At 34.8% G+C, this 20,539-nt stretch overlaps 1 pseudogene; it reads left to right on the forward strand.

Moving 5' to 3' along the window:
• The first annotated feature begins 824 nt into the window (after positions 1–824).
• On the forward strand, positions 825–12,821 carry LOC147906696 (uncharacterized; annotated as a pseudogene).
• The last annotated feature ends 7,718 nt before the right edge of the window (positions 12,822–20,539 follow it).

Consider the following 20,539-nt stretch of genomic DNA (forward strand, 5'->3'; position numbering starts at 1 on the left):
TCGTACATTCGGATAGGTTGGAGCCTTATTTAGAAAGGCGTTTAGGAGAAACGAGTTAAAAAGATTAACAAATCGGAGCCCTATCACTTAAAAAGAATTATAATCTTATAATGTAAGCTATACAAGTTATTTTTCTTTCTTAGTTGCAGGGTTCATGTTCACGCGACACATAACGCGGTTTCGGACGGAGAAGATCTCTTCGGAGGCTTCTGTGAAAACATTTTGGACGCCTCACAGCCAGTCCAGCGGACTCATTTTCCACGAAATCGGAAATCATCAACGAACGTGCTTCAACCATCGGCTCTACTTTTTTTTTAAGAAGACCGCCTCGCCCGCGGTTTTTCCGTGGAACGGAGGGCGAATGACGAGGAGATTAAGAGCAGAGGTACTACGGTACATCATTTTTTCGTTCCATCCTCCCCCCCTTTCCGAAAAGAGAAGAACCAAGAGCGCAAGGGAAGAGGCAAGAAGATCCTGGCGTTCTCTTCATGAAGACGGGGAATGCCCGAGCAGATTTCGTCCTACGGGGAGTAGCTATCCTCCGGGGAGAAACTGCAGAGGGGTCCTGCCCGGAAGGGAAGAAGACCTGAAGAATAAACCTCGAGAGGAAAGGATTTCAAGAAGACCAAAGCTCAAGAAAACTGTTACAGCAGCACAAGAAGCAGAAAATTGATTAGAAAGGAGCTTCGAATTCCTTTGAGAAGCCAACTTTCTTGGAAGAACCATAATTGTCGGGACAACAATTTAAGAGAAGGGGGGCAATGTTAAGCTCGTGCGATGCCGACACCGTATATCGCCACTCATGAAATCCTGAAAGTCGCATTGCCCAGCAACACGTGGCTCTATTATTTAAAAAGATCGGCAGATTTGGACGTGAGCCGTCGCTGCGCTTGGACGCATTTCTTGATCCTCTTATTCTCTTTTCGATTATGTGCTCTGAGCTTTACGTGTGTGTGTGTGTGTGTGGTGTGTGTGTGTGTGTGTCCCGTGTTCATTTTATAATAAACTCTTCTTATTCTGTTTATAACATCCATGTTGTTCATTTCTGCGGACCAGGAGTGTGTGAACGCGTTTGCGAGAACATTTCCGCTAGTCAAACGCTAGGACGTAACAATATATTATATATTATGTATGCATATATGTATATCAATTTAAATTTTTAATGATTATTTTAGATTATTGAACCATCTGCTATGCCTTTGCCAATTGAGTCATTTTGCATTACAACAAACAAAGATATTTTATTGTATATAAAACATATTGAACATATTATGTTAATAGATTTATATTTTCTGGCATACTTATTGGATAAATAGTTACTAACAATAAATTATATTAGTTACTTACAATAAGTTAAATCTTTTTACTTACAATAAGTTAACGATTTTTTTAAATTTTTAGCAGAATCTGAGGAGAGCAAAAATCTTTATATTACAGCTAATATTTATAATACAACAAATGCTTCCAAAACTTCTCTGCCTATACAAAAATTAAGTAATCCTTCTGCTTTATGACAGTCATTGGAAACAGATCTGTGTGATCCTAATGCAAAGCGATTGTGATGCATTAAAAATAATGCATATGTAAGTAAATTATTAAACAACAAAAAGGAATTTGCTGTGCTAATTATGTTTGCAGGATAAAACTTCTTTGCCTGTACAAGAATTAAGTAATCCTTCTACTTCATATAAGTCATGGGAAACTGATCTTTGTAATTTTGCTGCAAAAACATTGTATGCTAAAAACAATACATAATGTAAGTAAATTATTATTAAACAACAAAAAAGGAATTTGTTATACTGATTATGTTTGCAGGATTTATTAGCCTTCAATTATTCGCTTCTGGAAAAATGGTGTTGGAATACTTCAATATAAACAAATGCCTTAATAATGATATGCGTAAAGCGTTTGCAAACGAAATAATGAATAATGAATTGAGTAACAATATTAATATTCGGTAAGTTTTATTGATATCCAAAAGCTGTTTGTAAGTAGATTTTTCTGTCAGAATATGAAAGTTTCGATAATTATAAGATATTATTCTGTTTAAACACCCTATTGGAAATCATATCACATCGTTACATGATGAAATCATCTAATTAAAATATGTAAATCACATAACGGATTATTCCAAGTTAGTACGTCATTTTTTTTAAATGACGTAATTTGAAAAATGACATTAGGAATAATTTCATCCATCATGTGATTTTATAGTTATCGAATTTTAAAAAATTGAATGATAAAAATAAAAGAAAAAAGAACATATCGCGTACCTTTTCAAATTACGTATTTTTAAAAAATTATGTACTGATTTGGAACAATCTATTACGTGATTTTTAATTACATTATTTCATCATGCAATTGTGTGACGTGATTTTTTTCAGTAAGGCAGTATGCCAATTGAACGAGTATAATTCTTAAGAAATTATTCAACTATTTCCATTTGAAACAGAAATAAGTAATGTAGTTGTAAATTATGTGTAGTATTATTTTTTACAATTCTAATTTAAATCAGTTTACAGGAAAAATTTGTTTCATTTTAGATTATGGAGCATATGGAGATAAATATCAGCGAGAGTTTGAAATAGATATACTGTTGCAAAAATATTACAGAATATACGCAGAAAATTACGGAAATGTGGCATTTTATCAAAAGAGTCGTCAGTACACCCTGAAGAAAAATCTGTTCAGGTAATTTGAATATTGATTTAAAAATACATTTCTTTTACGCATCTTAATGATTTCTTTTTTAATATGTATATTTCTTTTTTAATTTCTCTTTTTTTTAAGTATCATCTTTATGTTACATTTCTATAGAGTCCGTAGTTAATTTTTTCTTTACTTCTTTTTGAAGATGTAGAATTTGACGACGATACTAATGCAGACAACATATAATGATTAAAAAATAATAGCAAACCATGGATTAAAGTTTTGGATCTATGAAATAACTAGTAAATATAGATTATAATCACTTCAAAAAGATGCAATTGTTGTACATGAATATATGGATTCATTTCCCACTTTAAAAAGTGCAAGTGGTTATTTACTAATCAGTAAAATGTTCTTTTAGCAAAATAATGTGTAAAATATTTTGTAAAATTATGAGGCATAATATCTTTTCTTATGTCTTATGTAGTTGGAACAGGATTTTAACAATGTATGTTTTAAACCTGCAATGAAACTATATGCAGAATTGTCGATGCTTTGGCTTTCATTAAAAAGAATATTCTAAATGAAAAGGAAAGATGCAGCATTGATGATTACTTTATTCACTTTATTCTAAGTGAAAAAATGTGTTTTTTGTTTATATTAAAGATATTTATTATTGACTGCACACACACACATATATATATATATATATATATTAGGTGTTGGAATTAATTCGTAGCGTTTTACAAGTGATGGGAAGTACTTTCATTAATGTATTTTTTAATGCTCATGTGAAATAAATAACATTCTTTCATTAAAAACGCTACGAATTAATTCCAATACCTAATATATAAATATATAAATATATATATATATATATATGTATATACATATATATATATATATATATATATATATATGTATATACATATATGAGGCATTCCACGTCAAATCGGCCTTCGTCAACGATCCTTGCTGATCTTTTTACTTATTTTTTAATGTATTCCTCGGATTAAAATACGTATACGGTTATTTTTTTAGATTTTTATTTTTGTTAGTTTCCGAAATATGAATTCATTAATATTTTCAATTTATTTAATTTCGCAAATGTTTAGTTGAATATAACTTCTGTTTAAATTATTGAAAAACAAAAAATAATCACATCAAATTGTTCGTCTTGAAATTCTCTATTAGGAAAAAAAAATGAAAAAAAACTCAAATTTTTTTTTATACTCGAAAAATCTGATTGGATTAAAAAAAGTCGATTTTCGAGATCGACATTTTTAATTTTTATAAAATAATTCTTCAATAGTCTCAATACAAATGCAGACATTTTAAATTGTATTTGATTATGGTTAAAATTTTTGTTTCAGTTTTTTTTAATTTTTCAAAATATTAAATCTATTATTTTATATGTTAATCGATTTTTAATTTGCTGTTGATGAGTTATATAAATCATGTTATTTCATAACGACACTGGAGAATATATTTTTGATTTTATAATTATTTAGAAAATGAGGATTTATAGGAATATTATTTGAATAATAATATCTTTTAGAATATGTGAAGATATTTATTAATAGACGTTGGATCATTTATGTTTCATTTTTTTACTCGCCTTACGTTTTACAATTTGAAGAGTTTGAAAATTTTTTTACAATAAACATATCACTTTTTTTAAGGAATAATGCAATGAATTTTTTAAGTCTCAGGTACTTAGCTCTTTCAAAATCGAATTGCAAGATATTTCTGTGCTAGGTTATATTCTTCTGTTAAAGAGAATATAATAATCTTTACTAAGATATTTGGCAAATTCATTGGATCTGATTAATTAAAACAATATTGTTTAATCAATTATTGGTGTAAGCGAGCCAATAATGTATCAAATTGCCGAAAAGAATACAAATCATACATATTAAAGATACGACAGATGCTCTTTGAGGTTGCTAGGACAAGCCGAATTGCTCGCCTCCGCTCCCATTCTGGCCTGCCAACAGTACAGATTTAAATTCCTTGGACTACTACATATGGAGTGTAATTAAAAGGGTTACAGATAAATCTCGACATCTCAATGTGACGTTATTAAGGACCGCTATTGAGATAGCATTCGTCAGCATGGATAGCGCTACATTACAGCGTGCGTGCGAACGCTTCAAACCGAGAATAGAGGCCATCATTCAAAGTAATGAGGGATATATCGAATAAACTCTACAAGGATTCAAAGATGCCATGTAACAGGATTTTTTGTAATATTTAATTTTTCATTAAAAACATTTTGTTTAAAGAAATTGTTCGATTTGTCCGGATTTTGGTTGATAATAATAAGGCTCTGTAAGTATAAAACAATGTAGTCAAAAGAAGGGCAAAGAGTCAGTACTATAGCAAAAAACTTTAATTTAAATCATAAAATTCATATAATAATTACAATTGATAAAAACAAACATTTCGACTGCGCTCGAGTCATTTTCAATGTTGCCGTAATATTTAAACATCGCTATAAACCAAAAATATACATAGTATTACAAAACTCATTATAATTCTAAATCCCGTATTCTTCATTTCGTGTAGTACACTGCGAGTCATTTATATCGGAAATCAAAGTAGTCAGAAAATAATATTTTAGAAAAGTGACCGTGAACAAAAAAATTAATACTTAATACATACAAATTAATAATATAATAATGTACCTTGTCAGTAATATCGGTAAATGTGTTGGGAGTCCATTAATAAAAAGAGAGAAAAAAAAATGCAGGTAGATGGTAATCCATATCATGGTACAATACATTGGTTTTTTAATTGAAAATAAGCAATTTCAATTGAAGCAAATTTGCAAGAGTAACGAACATCTAATTTCCACGACTTCGAATTTCGGATAACGCAATGTCGAGAAGAAAAGCATTTATCGAAAACGGAAAAACGGCAAAACAGAGGGGAAAAGGAAAAAAGATAGGATTAGGAGGGAGAAAGAGAATGTACAATATTACAATACAATTCAGACAAAGATTCTGTTTTGTTTGTTTATTCCATGTTTCTGTTTTTTAATATGTACCATTTCAGATATTAATCTTTTATTGTATGAAGGCTCTATATCTAATATGTCCACTTTATCCCGTTTAAAGTTGTGATTCTCTTCCATACAGTGGTTAAAGATCACTGATGGAGATTTTGAACTTATATTAATATTTGTAACATGTTCATACAGTCTAGTCTTTAATTGTCTTTTTGTCTGGCCAACGTAACTAATATCACAATCCTCACAAGATATTCTGTAAACCATATTTTGATTATGAAAATGTTCCAGCTTATCCTTTCCTCTCTTTATGAAATTTTTTAATGTATTATAGATGGTAAAAGCCAATTTACAATTAAACATGTTAACGATAGGTGTAAATCTTTCAGATATTTTATTGACATATGAAATAGTAAAAAATCTTTCTGTTTTATCCTTATTATTATTCAAATTATTAATATTGTTAATATGAAATTTAATTCTATTATAAGTCGAAGAAATTTAATTCTATTAAAAGTTAATTCTATTATAATTCTAATTCCATTAATAGAGAAAATAAAATGTAAAGGATATCCATTCTGTAAAAAAATATTAATAGCGTCAATTAAATTGTTTTGTTGGAACTTCGGATGACAAACGAAAAACTTTATCTACAACTTCATAAATTACATCTCTTTTATGACAAAGCGAATGGTGTGAATAGAAATTAAGGAATCTAAGAAAAGATTGCCTTGCGATATATATCGAAAATAAGATTCCGTTCTTCAATAATCAATCTGGCATCCAAAAAATTTATTTTTCCATCAACCTCCATAGTGAACTGCAGTCTAGTGTGTAATGAATTAAAGATACCCAAGATATCACCAATACTCTCAGACGGAGCAGCCAAAATAATATCTATCAAATAATAATATGTTTTTATTGTAGATAAACTTTACTAAAAATATAACATTTCATCAAATAATAAAAACAATAACTTGTGGATAATTAATTTTATTTGAAATTTCCAAAATTAGTTAAATTAAATATTGTAATATATTTTTAATCATAGTAACAAGCCTAAATATAACAAAATGAACACTGAATCCATAATATGAATTGAATAACTCTAATATTTTATAGGAAAGCCTTTAGTATAGATTACTGCTTGGCATGGAGCGCCTGGGCATGGAGTCGATGAGTGCATCGATTGTCGACTGAGGAATTTTCTTCCACTTTGTCTCGAGTTGAGCAAATTTTTCATCCGTATTCGTAGCTCTTGTGCTCTTCAGACGTCTCTCTAGCTCTTTCCACAATGATTCAATCATATTCAGATCGAGTGATTGACTTAGCCACTCCATGAGATTCACTTGATGGCGAAACTATTCTTGCACTTTTTTTGAACGATGCTTGGGATCATTGTCCTGTTGGTCAGACAAAGTCGGTTCGAGAAAACGCTTTGTATATGGAAGCATCACATTCTTGAGAATGGCCATGTACACTTTACGATCCGTAATGCCATTAATTCTATAAAGAGAACACATTCCTTTTGCCGAGAAAACACCTCACACTATTACTGATCCACTTCCATGCTTCATTATAGGAAATTGATATTTGGGATCGAAATGCTTGCCTTTAGGATCTGTGATATTCCGTCATTACCAAATAACATGAACTTATTTTTGTCGCTCCAAAAGACGTCAGACCACTGTTGATGTGTCCAGTTTAGATGTGCTTTAGCCCACTCCACTCGTACCTTCCGATACGTAGAAATAAGCGGCTTTTTCGCGGGTCATCATCCATGAATTCCCACAGCTTGTAGACATTTATGGATCTGGTTTATGGATCTGGAGTTTGTGGACGTTTTATAGTCGGTAAGGCTATCCAAGAGTCGATATTATCTTCGCAATATTGGATGCCGTGAAATGTGGATCGCTGCGAGATATGTGAAGAATGTTGCGATCGACAACAATGCGATCGGCCACTCCTCTTTTTCTTAATATAATCTCCTTGGATTTTCCAACGCTTAAGAAATTTAGTTACTGTTGATTTAGAGATGTCGAACTGTTGGGCAAGCTCTTGTGCGTCCGTCCTTGCTTGTGGCCTTTTACAAGGCCACTGGCTTTCTGTTGTTGTTTGTTCAAATCTCGAGTACCACGAGTCCATGCCATAATGTAGAACAGTAGTCTAACTGTTAAAACTGTTATGATGATGAAGACAATAATTGTAACACGAAAAACGAAAAAAGCACATAAGAGTGATTTAGAGAAAATCAGTAAAGATTTCAAAAATGATTTTGTCAAATTTTGTCATTCATCATACAAAAAGTGCACCTATCACCAAATGTCTACTATACAAATTTGAGAGCAATTCGACTCACCTTGAAAGAAGTTATGCTCAAACATAAAGTGATACACTTTTGAGCAGTACTGTAAGTCCTGAATGTAAATTTAGCAAAAAGTTTTATCATTTTTCAGAATTAATTAAAAGTTACAGATGTTTATTATTAACTATATATAATATTTATGATTGAAGTTGCAATCGAGGAGTGTGCTATCAGTGCTATTGTATTATATATTTTATTCCGAACGCCACCCGCTCACGAGCGCTCATAAGCAATTGTCATTCTAACTATTGCATCATTCTCTATGTTTTACATTTAAGGTTGTTTCGACCAATTCTTGAAGGAAGTTCTCCGAAAAAATCAATTTCTTTTAAATTTTCTGAAACTCACAGAATAAGCTTATTTAATGTTCTGAACATATATATTTTAAAACTCAATACCCGAAGGGATTAAAAATCGAGATATTCCACTTCAAAATTGAAGCGTTTAAAAAATATATATATATATTACACACACACACACACACGCGCGCGCGCGCGCGCGCGCGTGTGTGTGGTGTGTGTGTGTGTATATATATATATATATACACATAGAATCCCTATCTAAAGCTTACCATATTCGAAAATGGTCTTTTTATTCATTGTAAAAAAGTTTTCCTTAACAATTTTTTGAAACAATAAGGCATAAAACTTGATATCACAAGGAAAAATATGAAATTTGTCTGAATATGGCTTTTGGTATTTATTTTTAAGAAATCATTGAGCAAAGTGTAACAAAGTAAGTAAAATCATTATTTTTTCGACTGGCGGCAGTAGCGAAGACAGGAAACATTATATATTGTATAAAAAAATTTATATAAACACGCTAACACTTATGGAATATACTATATATAATCTTATACTATATATAAAAGTGAAATAAATTTTCATAAAAATTTTCATAATGAGCACTAATGTGCTCATTAGATTGAGCACAACTGCAGTCAGAGAACGTCCTTAATTTAATCAATACTATTTTATCAAGTAATACGAATAAAACACACTATTAAATTAATTTATAGAATTATATTTAATATGTTGGAACATCGAAAAATTTGCTGTATTGTGTAAATGCTGAATTATGCGGGGATCATATAGGTTAGGTTGATCGGAGGATAATGAATTTTAGAATATGATTTACTGTTTTAATCTGATTTGCATTTATGACGTATGCGATAATTATTTCGATATATTTAGATTAATGGACACTCCGCTAATGATCTTAATTTTGACATACGTTGCCAAGGTCATGATCCTGAGTGACCTCCTACAGATTTTAGGTAACGGTTGTCCTTCATTAAAAAGTTATTAACAAAAAAAGTTTTAAAAATAAAACTTTATTTCTACTACTATTTCTACTATCTATTTCAGAAATACTCAGAAATATTCGGAAAGTTTAATAATAATAACTTAACCCTAACCCAACCATGGTACACTGTTGAGTTAGATCCAACAAACGAGAATGAATTGAAATGGATTAAAATAGATTCAGATTTTCAGAAATACGGATTCATGAAATGTTAAAATGAATCCTTTTCAATGAATGCATTTTTATTCATTTATAGGAATAGAGCATATTTCTATGCCTTTCAATCTAAAAATAATATTAGCATTTTCTGTGCATCGTTAATACTATCATCAATTCAGAATTGTGAATAGGAAGTAAAGTTTTTCAATCTAATTGAATAAAAAAAGTTTTTATTTAAAAATAGACCATAAATGCTAATTAAATTATTCAAAATTGTAAGTAGAAAATTTTTCGTTTTAATCCAATTAACAAGTTCAAAAAAGTACTTTCAAAAAAGTTGTAATGTAAAAATAATAATTTAGCTATGTTCTTTTGTTTTTCTTTGATTAAAAGTAAAATGAATGATCGATGTGAACACTCGCAAACGCGAATATTAGGTTAATCGGCGCGTCATATTGGCCAAGCGAGATTATCCGACACTTATCCAAGTATCTCACCAAGTTATCTCATAGTAATATAAATTGTTTATATTTTATTATACCTATATAATTTACTAGTTTAGCTTGTAATTGAAGTAGAGAATAAATAACACATTTACCAATTGAAGAAATGGTCGCAGGTAACGAAGAAGATTCATAATCCAGAAATCCCAGATTCGAATCCCACTAAGTACGTATTTTTTTAATACCAATTTGAAATAGTTAATTTCAGGTATAATTATTATATATGTCTTAGGAATAAAATTTATAATCTTTAAATATGAAAGTTCTTTTTTCGGATATTAAACTAGTGTCAATCGGATCCGATCCATTTCAATCCATTCAATCCATTTTCATGAATTTAAAGTTTTACGCATTAAAAAAATTTTAATCCATTTTAATCCATCCTCATTTGCTAAGAGGTTCGGGGTATTATGTATCTATGGATATATTTTTTTAGGTAGCATTCTTCGTTAAAAAGTTAATAATAAAAAAAGTGTTAAAAATAATGTTTTATTTCTACTATATTTTTCAGAAATACTCAGAAATATTCAGAAAATTTAATAATATATAATAGGGAAAGTCATTCGTTTGAAGTGATCTTCGTCCCCCTCCCCCTCTACAAAGAGTGCATGACTCTCACCCTCCCCCTGCAAAGGGGCGCACGACTTTCACCTTCGACTCTCACCCTCCTACAGTGCACGAATAGCAAACATATTTTAAAGCGGCGAATTCTCGTGTTATATAGTTGAACTTTTTTTGTTAATAACTTTTTAACAAAGGACAACCGCCACCTAAAACCTATTGAAGATCACTTAGGGCCATGACCTTAACAACATATGTCAAGGTCAAGGTCATTGACGAGGTGTCCCTTAATCTAAATAATTACCATTATTTCTTTTACTTATTCAATTCTTTTTAATGTTATTTCTGTGAATTTTTGCTTATTATAAGTATAAAAAAATGAAAGAAAGTTCTTAGCAGGCATATTCAGCTTTTCATCATAATAATGGTTACAATTATTTAAAATTAAGATTGCCCTAATAATGATTTTGCTAACTTATCAAAATTATTTTAAAAATATCAAGTAAATTTTATTGCAGACGATAAAAAAATAACATTATTCGCTTTAAATTCATTATTCACTGTGATAATTGCGTGAAAGAAAAAGAAAGAACAATGGCAACCATCACATCAAGAATTTCGTGAAGCATTTCTACTTCTTGTAAAGGTATACTTAAGAAATCAGATCTATTCTATAACTTATAATATGTTCATATGTTCACATTAGCTGTAATGAATGCATTATTAAATGCATAATTTATATATCCATTAATATATGCTTGTTAAGGTTCATTATACTTCAATTATAGAAAATTATAAAAAATTGTAGATAGTTTCTTGTTTCTTGTGTTATAATATATCATAGCTGATACGAGTGATGAGGAATCTTAAAAATTATATAATAGATCAACTAAATAAGCTCAAAAAAATAAGAAATAGTTTTAAGATTTTTAATACTAAAATAAACTTAATTTTGAAATTTCTATTCATTTTTAGGCTACAAATGATATTAGACCGACATTGAACTAACTTGAAAAGAAAATTATTTTAAATATGGATTTAATTTAGGAGTGCAGGCTATGATTGTTGGTGAAGATATAGATTTTATCAAAAATATGTCATTATTATGAATTGTGCTATGAAGTTGAGACTCTATTTAAAGCAATAGATATAGCATTTAAGGCGATGCATGCATAAGATAGTAAATATCCAATTGAATGTATCAGAGAACTGTTCTTGTAACGAGGTGTATATGAAATCACGACAATACACGAAAAATATATTAGAGCGCACGCGCGTGCGCAATGATAAAATAATAACTGTAATTAAAGAATTTTCGAAATTCAAATCTTCAGTTGAAGTCGCAGTACGAGACAAGTATACAATATTATTATGCAATAAAAAGTATTAAAAAATTGTAAGTAAAAGTATTATGTGATTGAAATTTGGAGCGTTTGTAGAGCGAAAATTAAGTGTAAATCCAGATTGAAATAACAAACAATTGAAGATCACTCATATACATGTGACCAAAAATTTTCAACGTATGACCAGGTGCTGGTCAAACAAAAATTAAAGTATTAAAAAAATCTGGCTCGTCCTCTCGCACGTGCGATCAAAAATTTCCTATGTCCGTCCCTGCGTCCAGTGATCAAATCTAAAAGCACGATGGCAAACTCTGAGATTACAGACAATAGAAAAAAAAATAATTCTGTCAGATCGCGTACCCGGAAGGGCACCGGAACACTAACAAGGGAAATTTTACTGTCCGGAATTTTACTGTACTGATTTAATTCTCCATGAAATATGATGTAAAACACGAGTAGTAATAGTGGCGGTTCTAACCCAGGTTCTCTGAAGGGGGCGCGGGGCGTGGGGGATACTCATAGGCGCGGGGGAGAAGGCGCGGGGAGTACTGGTAGACGCGGGGAAGGGAGGGGAGGTGCGGGAAGTCCCGGCGCTATTGGTGTTTACTGATATGATAAGTCCCAGCGCTATCAGTGTTTACCGATATGATGTCCACACCTTGCCGCAGGCGTCAGCGTCAACGTCAGCGCCACTGCCGCCGCCGCAGATCCCGCGTCCATCCTAAAGTGCGTTTCGGGCCATCACCGCAGACCTTGCGTCTATCCCAAAAAATGCGTTTCACACAGTTACTGTGGAATCCATTCCCTAAATGCGTGGCAATATTATAACGCGAACAAGAAATATTAAAGAAAAAAAAGAAAGAAAAAAAAACTATATAATAAAAAAAAATATTCTTACTTTCTCCACACCCTCTCCCTTTCCGTCCTCCTCCTCCTCCTCATATTCCGTTGAATTCTTATTCCTCTTCCTCCACAGCCTCATCGAGATTGTCGATGAGACGGACGATCTCAAGCATGTGAGCATTAATATAATAGAATTGCGTTTAATTGTCTCATCTACAATTTCGATAAGGGTTTGGAGGAAGAGGCGATGAGGCGATAGAACAGTCCTAATTCATTTACCTGTAATCGAGTGAGATCAATTATGATATTATCATGAATCTCCTCTGAGAAAGACGAGGAGACGCTCTCCTCTTCAGTTTCTTCTTCTTTCTCTTCTACTTCCTCTTCCTCCACAGTCTCATCGAGATTGTCGATGAAGTGGTTGAATATAATTCTATTAATGCGCACATGCCTGAGATCGTCCACCTCATCGGCAATCTCGATGAGGCGATGGAACAGTCCTAATTGATCTACGTGTAATTGAGTGAGATCAACTATGATATCACTCTGAATTTCCTCTGAGAAAGAGGAAGAGGAGGAAACGCTTTCCTTTTTAGTTTCTTTTTCTACTTCCTTTTCCACTTCCTCTTCCACTTCCTCTTCCACTTCCTCTTCCATTTCCTTTTCCATTTCCTTTTCCATTTCCTCTTCCTCCACAGCTTCATCGAGATTGTCGATGAGATGTTTAAACGCAATTCTATTAATGCGCACATACCTGAGATCATCCATCTCATCGGCAATCTCGATGATGCAATGGAATAGTCCTAATTGATCTACATTTAATTGAGTGAGATCAACTATGATATTACTCTGAATCTCCTCTAAGAAAGAAGAGAAGGAGGAGGAGGAGCAGGCAGTCTCCTCAACTTTTTGTTCTTTTTGCATGTTATAGCTGCACAATAAAAAAATTATCACTTTACTTAATCATAGAAAATGTGTAACAATATTCTATCATTAACGCTAAATGGTAGAATATTGTTGCACGTTAGGGAAAAAAAAATATCACTTACATCTTAACACGTCTTGCGCGCGGACAAAGCAGGACAAAGACTGCCGTTGAGAAGCGAGCCTGCCTAGGATCTATAGGGGGGCAGTTGTACAGGGTCCGGCAAAATGATCTCCCATATTTCAATCTTTAATAAAAACGCCATTGTAAATGCTATTTAGATTTTATTGTTATTAACTGAAAATTTATGCTATGCCATTTATTTTTATTGAGTTTTGAAAATTATAGAGTCTAAGTGGCCATTTTTTTCGATACACATTCGAAGCTGATTTCTAAAAGTTTCCATCACTCGAGCAATAATTTGAGGCGAATATTCCTGTAATTTCTTGGCGTATTGCTGCTTTAAATTCGTCAATGGTTCGGGGGTGGTGTTGAAAAACCTTCGCTTTCAGGTAGCCCCAAAGGAAAAAGTCGCATGGGGCAAGATCGGGTGAACGCGCAGGCCATCCAACGTCTCCACGTAACGAGATTACGCGTCCTGGAAACATTTCCCTTAAAACGAAGGCACGATGCTCGTTCGTCCAATTCATGACGACAACTGAAATGGCAAGGCGCGAGCTACCAACCGACTACGCTAAGCTCCTCCTCTCTTCAGTGGTTCGGGGATAGTGGCGGTGCAAAATGTGGGAGATCATTTTGCCGGACCCTGTATATAAAACACTTTAGATCATAAGTGCCGTCACGAAAAGTTATCGCTATAGCGCGTCGAGATATAGGATGAATGGATGGATGGATGGATAAACGGATGGGAAGTAAAGAAAGTACATACACAGTGCGACAAATATGTTCCCGGACACGAATCACATCTCAGCAACCAGTGGCGACATCTGTGCGTTCAAACATGCATTTTAAAGGTTGAACATTTTGCTATCATCTGTCAAAGTTCATTCATTTTGGTTGACATATAACGAAGATATGACAGTTCATGTTAAACAAGATTTTGGTCGAGGTAGAAATTTTAATATGGAACAAAGAGCAGTGATTAAATTTAACTCAAAACTTGGTAAAAGTGCATCAGAAACATTCCGATCGATGCAACAAGTTTACGGCAGTCAATGTCTAGGTCGTACAGCTGTTTTTGAGTGGCATAAGCGTTTTTTGGAAGGCAGAGAGAGACCCTTGAAGATGACAAAAAATCAGGACGGCCAATTTTGGTTCGAACACCCGAAATGATCGAAAAAGTACGTGATTTTGTTGCAAACGATCGCAATGCATCATTAAAAATGATGAAGGAGGCTTTAAATATCAGTAGAGAAACGATTCGAACCATATTACATGAAGATTTGGGTAAAACGAAGATTTGTGCGAAGTTGATCTTTGTTGCATGATAATGCACCGAGTCACACTTCATTGATTATCCGTCAATGTTTGGCTCGAAATCGTGTCTCTGTGTTAAACCATCCATCGTATTCACCTGATTTGGCATCCTGCGACTTCTCATTATTCCCAAAATTGAAATTGAAATTGAAAGGACACTTTTTTGATGACATTCCGACCATCCAATCAGCTTCTACACAGGCACTAGAGGCAATTCCGCAAACTGAGCTAGAACATGCATTTGAATCATTATTGAATCGCTGTAATAAGTATATTGAAGCCAGAGGAGAATATTTTGAATAATAAAACCAAAAAATATGCATATTGTTGTTTCAATTATGATTTTCAGGCCCTGTCCGGGAACATATTTGTCGCACTGTGTATATATAATGATATGAACAAAAAAAATTTTTTATTCACATATTATTACATCATTTCTTTTTTTTTACGTATTAAAAAAGCCAATAGCTCGCAATCGACGAGCTGATGTTTGTTAAAGATATCACTATCGCGTATAGCGTTTTTGGACGCGATGTTGGAGAATCGCGTATACTTGACATCAATCATATCGACGAGTTGAGTTAATCGTTCGAACGTTACATCGATACATTCGTCAAACTCAAACATACGTCGTAGCGTCGTTTCGATCATCATCATGCGTACGGACGAAGAATTGAGACATACGAGCGTAGCATCGTTCAGCATGCAAACGCTGACAGTTAGCGGTCCAACACTTATAAAATTGTCCTTGTATTCGTTTCGCAGCATCTTGTAAACATTCGCTGCTCGTAGAGCTGTTCTTCCACGTTTCGAGAGACAGCAGCAGTTCATGTCCGCGATGATCTCCCAGAGCGATATCCACGTAACTCAGTGGACCAACGTTGATTCCAATTTCCAAAAATTTGTAGCCCGTAGTCGTCAGATCGTAACGTCTGCCCAATAAACGCATCTTGCGATGCTCCATGCTGTGTATATACATAATGTTAAAAACGTTTCTTTTGTGTATAGAATATAGTTAAAACTTACATGTTACTGCAGCATGTTACATGTTACTTTCTTCTTCATTTCGTACGATGCGTTGCTGTCTTCAGCGAAGTACATTTTTTTTTTCAACCGTTCGTACAAGCGAGTATCGCAAGACTAATTGCACCCGCGTAAATTGCGATATATATAAAACTTCTAGAATCGAAGAGGGGATAACTCTCTCCTCTTTTTCTAAGAATTGCGAACCTGTCGCAACACGTTTTATCAAGTTTTTCTACGTTTTTTTTATTTTTTATTTTTTATTCGCGAGTTTATCAATGCTTTATGATTTATATTCCGATGGCATCGATGACGTTGGTGATGAGCACGTTGGCGACTTTGACGCCTTTTCTCTAGGATATTCCCAATATCTCGCTTTTTCCTTCGAAGGCGGTGGACTTGGCGGACTTGGCGACAATGGACAGTACCTCTTTCGCTCGATTGATTTTCGATGTATATATTCTTTTATTCGATCCATGTCTTAACGCTCGTAACTGAAGCTTACGATTGAATGAAAAAAAGTCTAATATACTGCCTATATAGATTGCATATATGTACTGTCAGATGTACTGTTAGATCGCACATGTCACGACACGTTTAACAGAAGCGTTGACGTTTTTGGATACATACATACATACGTACATATATACATACATAAATATATACATACATATGTGTTCATACATATACGTTCATACATATACGTTCATACATATACGTTCATTCATACGAGTACATGTATTACAAAGGAAGAGAAAAAAAAGAAATACCTAATAAATACGTTAACGTATTTTTATTTAAAAAATTCTTTTGCAACCACCAGTTATATATTTTCAATACATTTTGTAACGCGCAATTCTGAACATGTTGTTCACATCGCATAGTATTAGCAACATCCAGCTTGGTTAAAGATTCCATGTCTTCGTAAACTACATCCAAGGTCTCGATGCACATGCGTTCTCACTCATCGTCCAAAAGCAAGTTCCACAGCCACGTTCGTTTTTCGCGTCCCTTAACGATAGCATCATCTTCAAATACAGCTGCTGTGATCAAACGTTTCGCCTCGTTGTACGGGACCATCCCGTCCTCCCATCGCAATCCATAGTGATAAGCAGTCAACCAGGAAGCGCAAGACCTGTCGGATCAAAAATTTCCATGGTACAGAACTTGTAAAAATGTAACGTGTGAGAACGATCCCCTGTTTCAGCACCGCCACTTCCTTCACGATAAATTTCTTGTTAACAATGAATCCTTGCAGATCCACGAACGTTGGCACGAGCATGTTGTCGATGAGAAGACTGCGGTCGATTGCGACGTATCGTAGATCTTATATCGTGTCAGAGGTGCATCTTAGGTGATTTTGCGCACAACATTGGTCAATGGATTATACTGAACCATGTGATCGTGTATGATGAGACAATAGGCTGTTGTATTTGCGGGTACATCTTCTTTACATTCAAAGTCTAATCGCACGTCCACGGTGCCACTCTTGACTGATTCGTTCAATGGATGATCACGAATGGACCATTGCGTAAAAAAGTTGTAAAGGTGAGACTCGGCTCGAGATACCAGGTGTATGCATAAGTTTTTTCCGGTTTTTTGGTAAAAAAAAAACACGTAATTTTCAAGGGAAATTAATTTTTTTTTATTCAAAATATTGGCCATCGACTTCTACACATTTCGCCCATCTTTCAGGTAATTTATGAATACCATGCCAGAAAAACTGCTTGTGTTTTGCGGCAAACCATTCGTCGAGTCATTTTCCAACTTCCTCGAAATTGCTGAAGTGCTGCTCTGCGAGCACGTGCCCCATTGATGCGAAGAGGTGATAGTCAGATGGCGCCAGGTCTGGGGAGTACGGTGGGTGCAGAAGGATGTCCCATCCAAGCGATTTCAAAGTGTCTTTCACTGGTTTTGCTGTGTGAGACGGCGCATTGTCGTGTAACAAAATCACTTTGCCATGTCTTCTGGCCTATTCCGGTCGTCTTTCGATTAATGCGTGGTTTAAATTAATCATTTGTTGGCGATAGCGTTGTGTATTAACGGTTTCGCCGGGCTTCAAGAGTTTATAATACACAATACCGCTCTGGTCCCACCAGACACAGAGCATGGTCTTCTTGCCGAAGCGATTTGGCCTTGGTGTTGATGGACCGGCTTCGCCAGGTGAAAGCCACGATTTTTTTCGCTTCGGGTTTTCAAAATAAATCCATTTTTCGTCACCCGTCACAATTCGATGCAAAAATGATTTCTTTTCGTAGCGTTGAAGCAGCATTTCACAAGTGACTTTGCGATTTTCCATTTGACGTTCATTCAAATTGTGTGGGACCCATTTACCGAGTTTATTGATCTTTCCCATTGCTCGTAAACGTCTGCTGATTGTTTCTTGTGATACATGTAATGCTTCTGCTAATTGCCGTTGAGTTTGAGTTGAGTCTTCATCCTAACTCCTGCAATTGCTCGTCTTCGCATTTTTGTGGTCTACCAGAGCGCTCACTGTCTTTCACATTGAAATCACCATTTTTAAATTGTCGAAACCATGTCTCACATGTTCTAATCGATGGAGCGTGTATGTTTCTACCAGCAAACGATGACTTTCAACAGCCTTTTTCTTTTGATTAAATAAAAAAAGCAATGCGTGCCGCAAATGTTCTTTTTCAGGCACAAAACTCGACATGATCACTGAACAATAAAACAAAGACGCTAGTATTTGGCGGACTCAACTTGTGTGTGTTTGTAGTTAAATGTCAGACGAACAAAATGGCGTATGTGTCAAATTAATACGCTGCGTACTTTTCGTTGGCGCCCTCTCTTAGTTAAACCGGAAAAAACTTATGCATACACCTGATACTCGTATCCGTAGCAGCCCTTGCAGAAACGCGCGTACAAGTCGTACAAAATCGCACATCTGTTTTTGTCAAAATCCAGATTCAAGTCATCGTACGGATAACATTCGAATTCAGGTAAAGTTTCGCATTGGTTAATTTGCAGTCGTCGAATCGACTTCCTCGGACATGTTTTTTCGACCTGTTTGCATAGCGAAAAAAAACGTAGCGCGGCTTCTCGAGCTAAGTAGCCGTCTTGATGGCCCACGAATGCTTGGTTGTGCTCTGCAAAAGCGGAAATTCGTACAGATCCTACGAGCGAAAAGCCATACTCAGATATCGTCCGCTCTCTAAAGCGCGCAGCATCGACAGCTTATTTATCTCACTCAATAACACGTGCGGCATTCGCCACTGTACTTTGAATAATTCGAGCGTTGGTTCTATCGCCGGATCTCCCGTCAGACAATTGTTGTTGTTGCTCGCTCGTATTAAAATCAACTCGTGACGAGCGTTGTAATCATCACGCGTTTGTAATCTTCGCAAAATCCCAACAGTACGTAGAGTAGTACACAGAAATTAAAATATCCGGCTGCAGTAGTCTGCGCATCCCAGCCGGCATTCTGTAGAATCACGCTGCTGTCGGATGACACTGTTACATAGTTTTTGAGCATGCTAGTTATACCCACATTTCTATTACAGTCAATCTCCACACCATTGAGTTCATATCGAATCTCATCGAATATGAACGCGACGCAATTATTTCCCAATGCCACATGAGCACCCTGGACCACTTTGTTCTTCGTCAATTTTCCCTCGACATATAGAAAGCTTTCGTACGGCAGTGTGTACAGCTCCTGTTGCTGTATGGATATACTTATTTCGTCGCTGTACCCAAACGTGGTGTTGGCGAAAGGGCTGTACGTGTGAGTCTCAATCTTGACGATACGATCATCGAAGATCGGCTCGTCTTTAATGTTTAAGATATCAGTCATCTCAAATGTTGCGCACCGCGAATCCCAAAGACTTTAAAAATGTAACGTTCGTCGCGCTGAGTTTCTTTTTCTTTCTGATGCAGCTGGATGAGCGAGTGTTGTCGAGCTGTGGCGTCACCGACCTTGTAAAGGATGCGTTATCTCTCTGCGTACGCTCCGTTCCGTTCAGCACGAGCATCTCACGCTCACGTTATTACTGTCGCCGTCGTACGTGCAATCTAACGGTGATCTCTTCTCCTCGAAAATCGAGCAATCGTCTGTTCTGATCGATGCGTATCGTTAGATCTGTAATGCTCCATGCGATGATCGGCAGGTAAATGATTTGCGTCGGCTTCTCCGATATCTTATATCCTGGCGTCACGCTCGGCGAAAATTCATGTATCGTGTGCGCGCTTCTGCCGTTGCTGTATGCACCCGCGGTCACGTTACATTCTATGCGGATAACGTTTACATTCATTATGTTGATCGACACGTCCGATTCATGCCACCTCAGTATAGCCGTGCTACCGTGCGGCTGCAGTATACGCTTCGACGAGAATCCCAGCAGCGATCCAATGTTGTTGGACTTGTCAAAGTTTATTCTGTACGCACATCTAACTCTC

The sequence above is a fragment of the Acromyrmex echinatior genome, chromosome 19 (genome assembly GCF_024713525.1).
Source record: "Acromyrmex echinatior isolate Ae372 chromosome 19, ASM2471352v2, whole genome shotgun sequence".
In the NCBI taxonomy this organism is placed as follows: Eukaryota; Metazoa; Arthropoda; class Insecta; order Hymenoptera; family Formicidae; genus Acromyrmex; species Acromyrmex echinatior.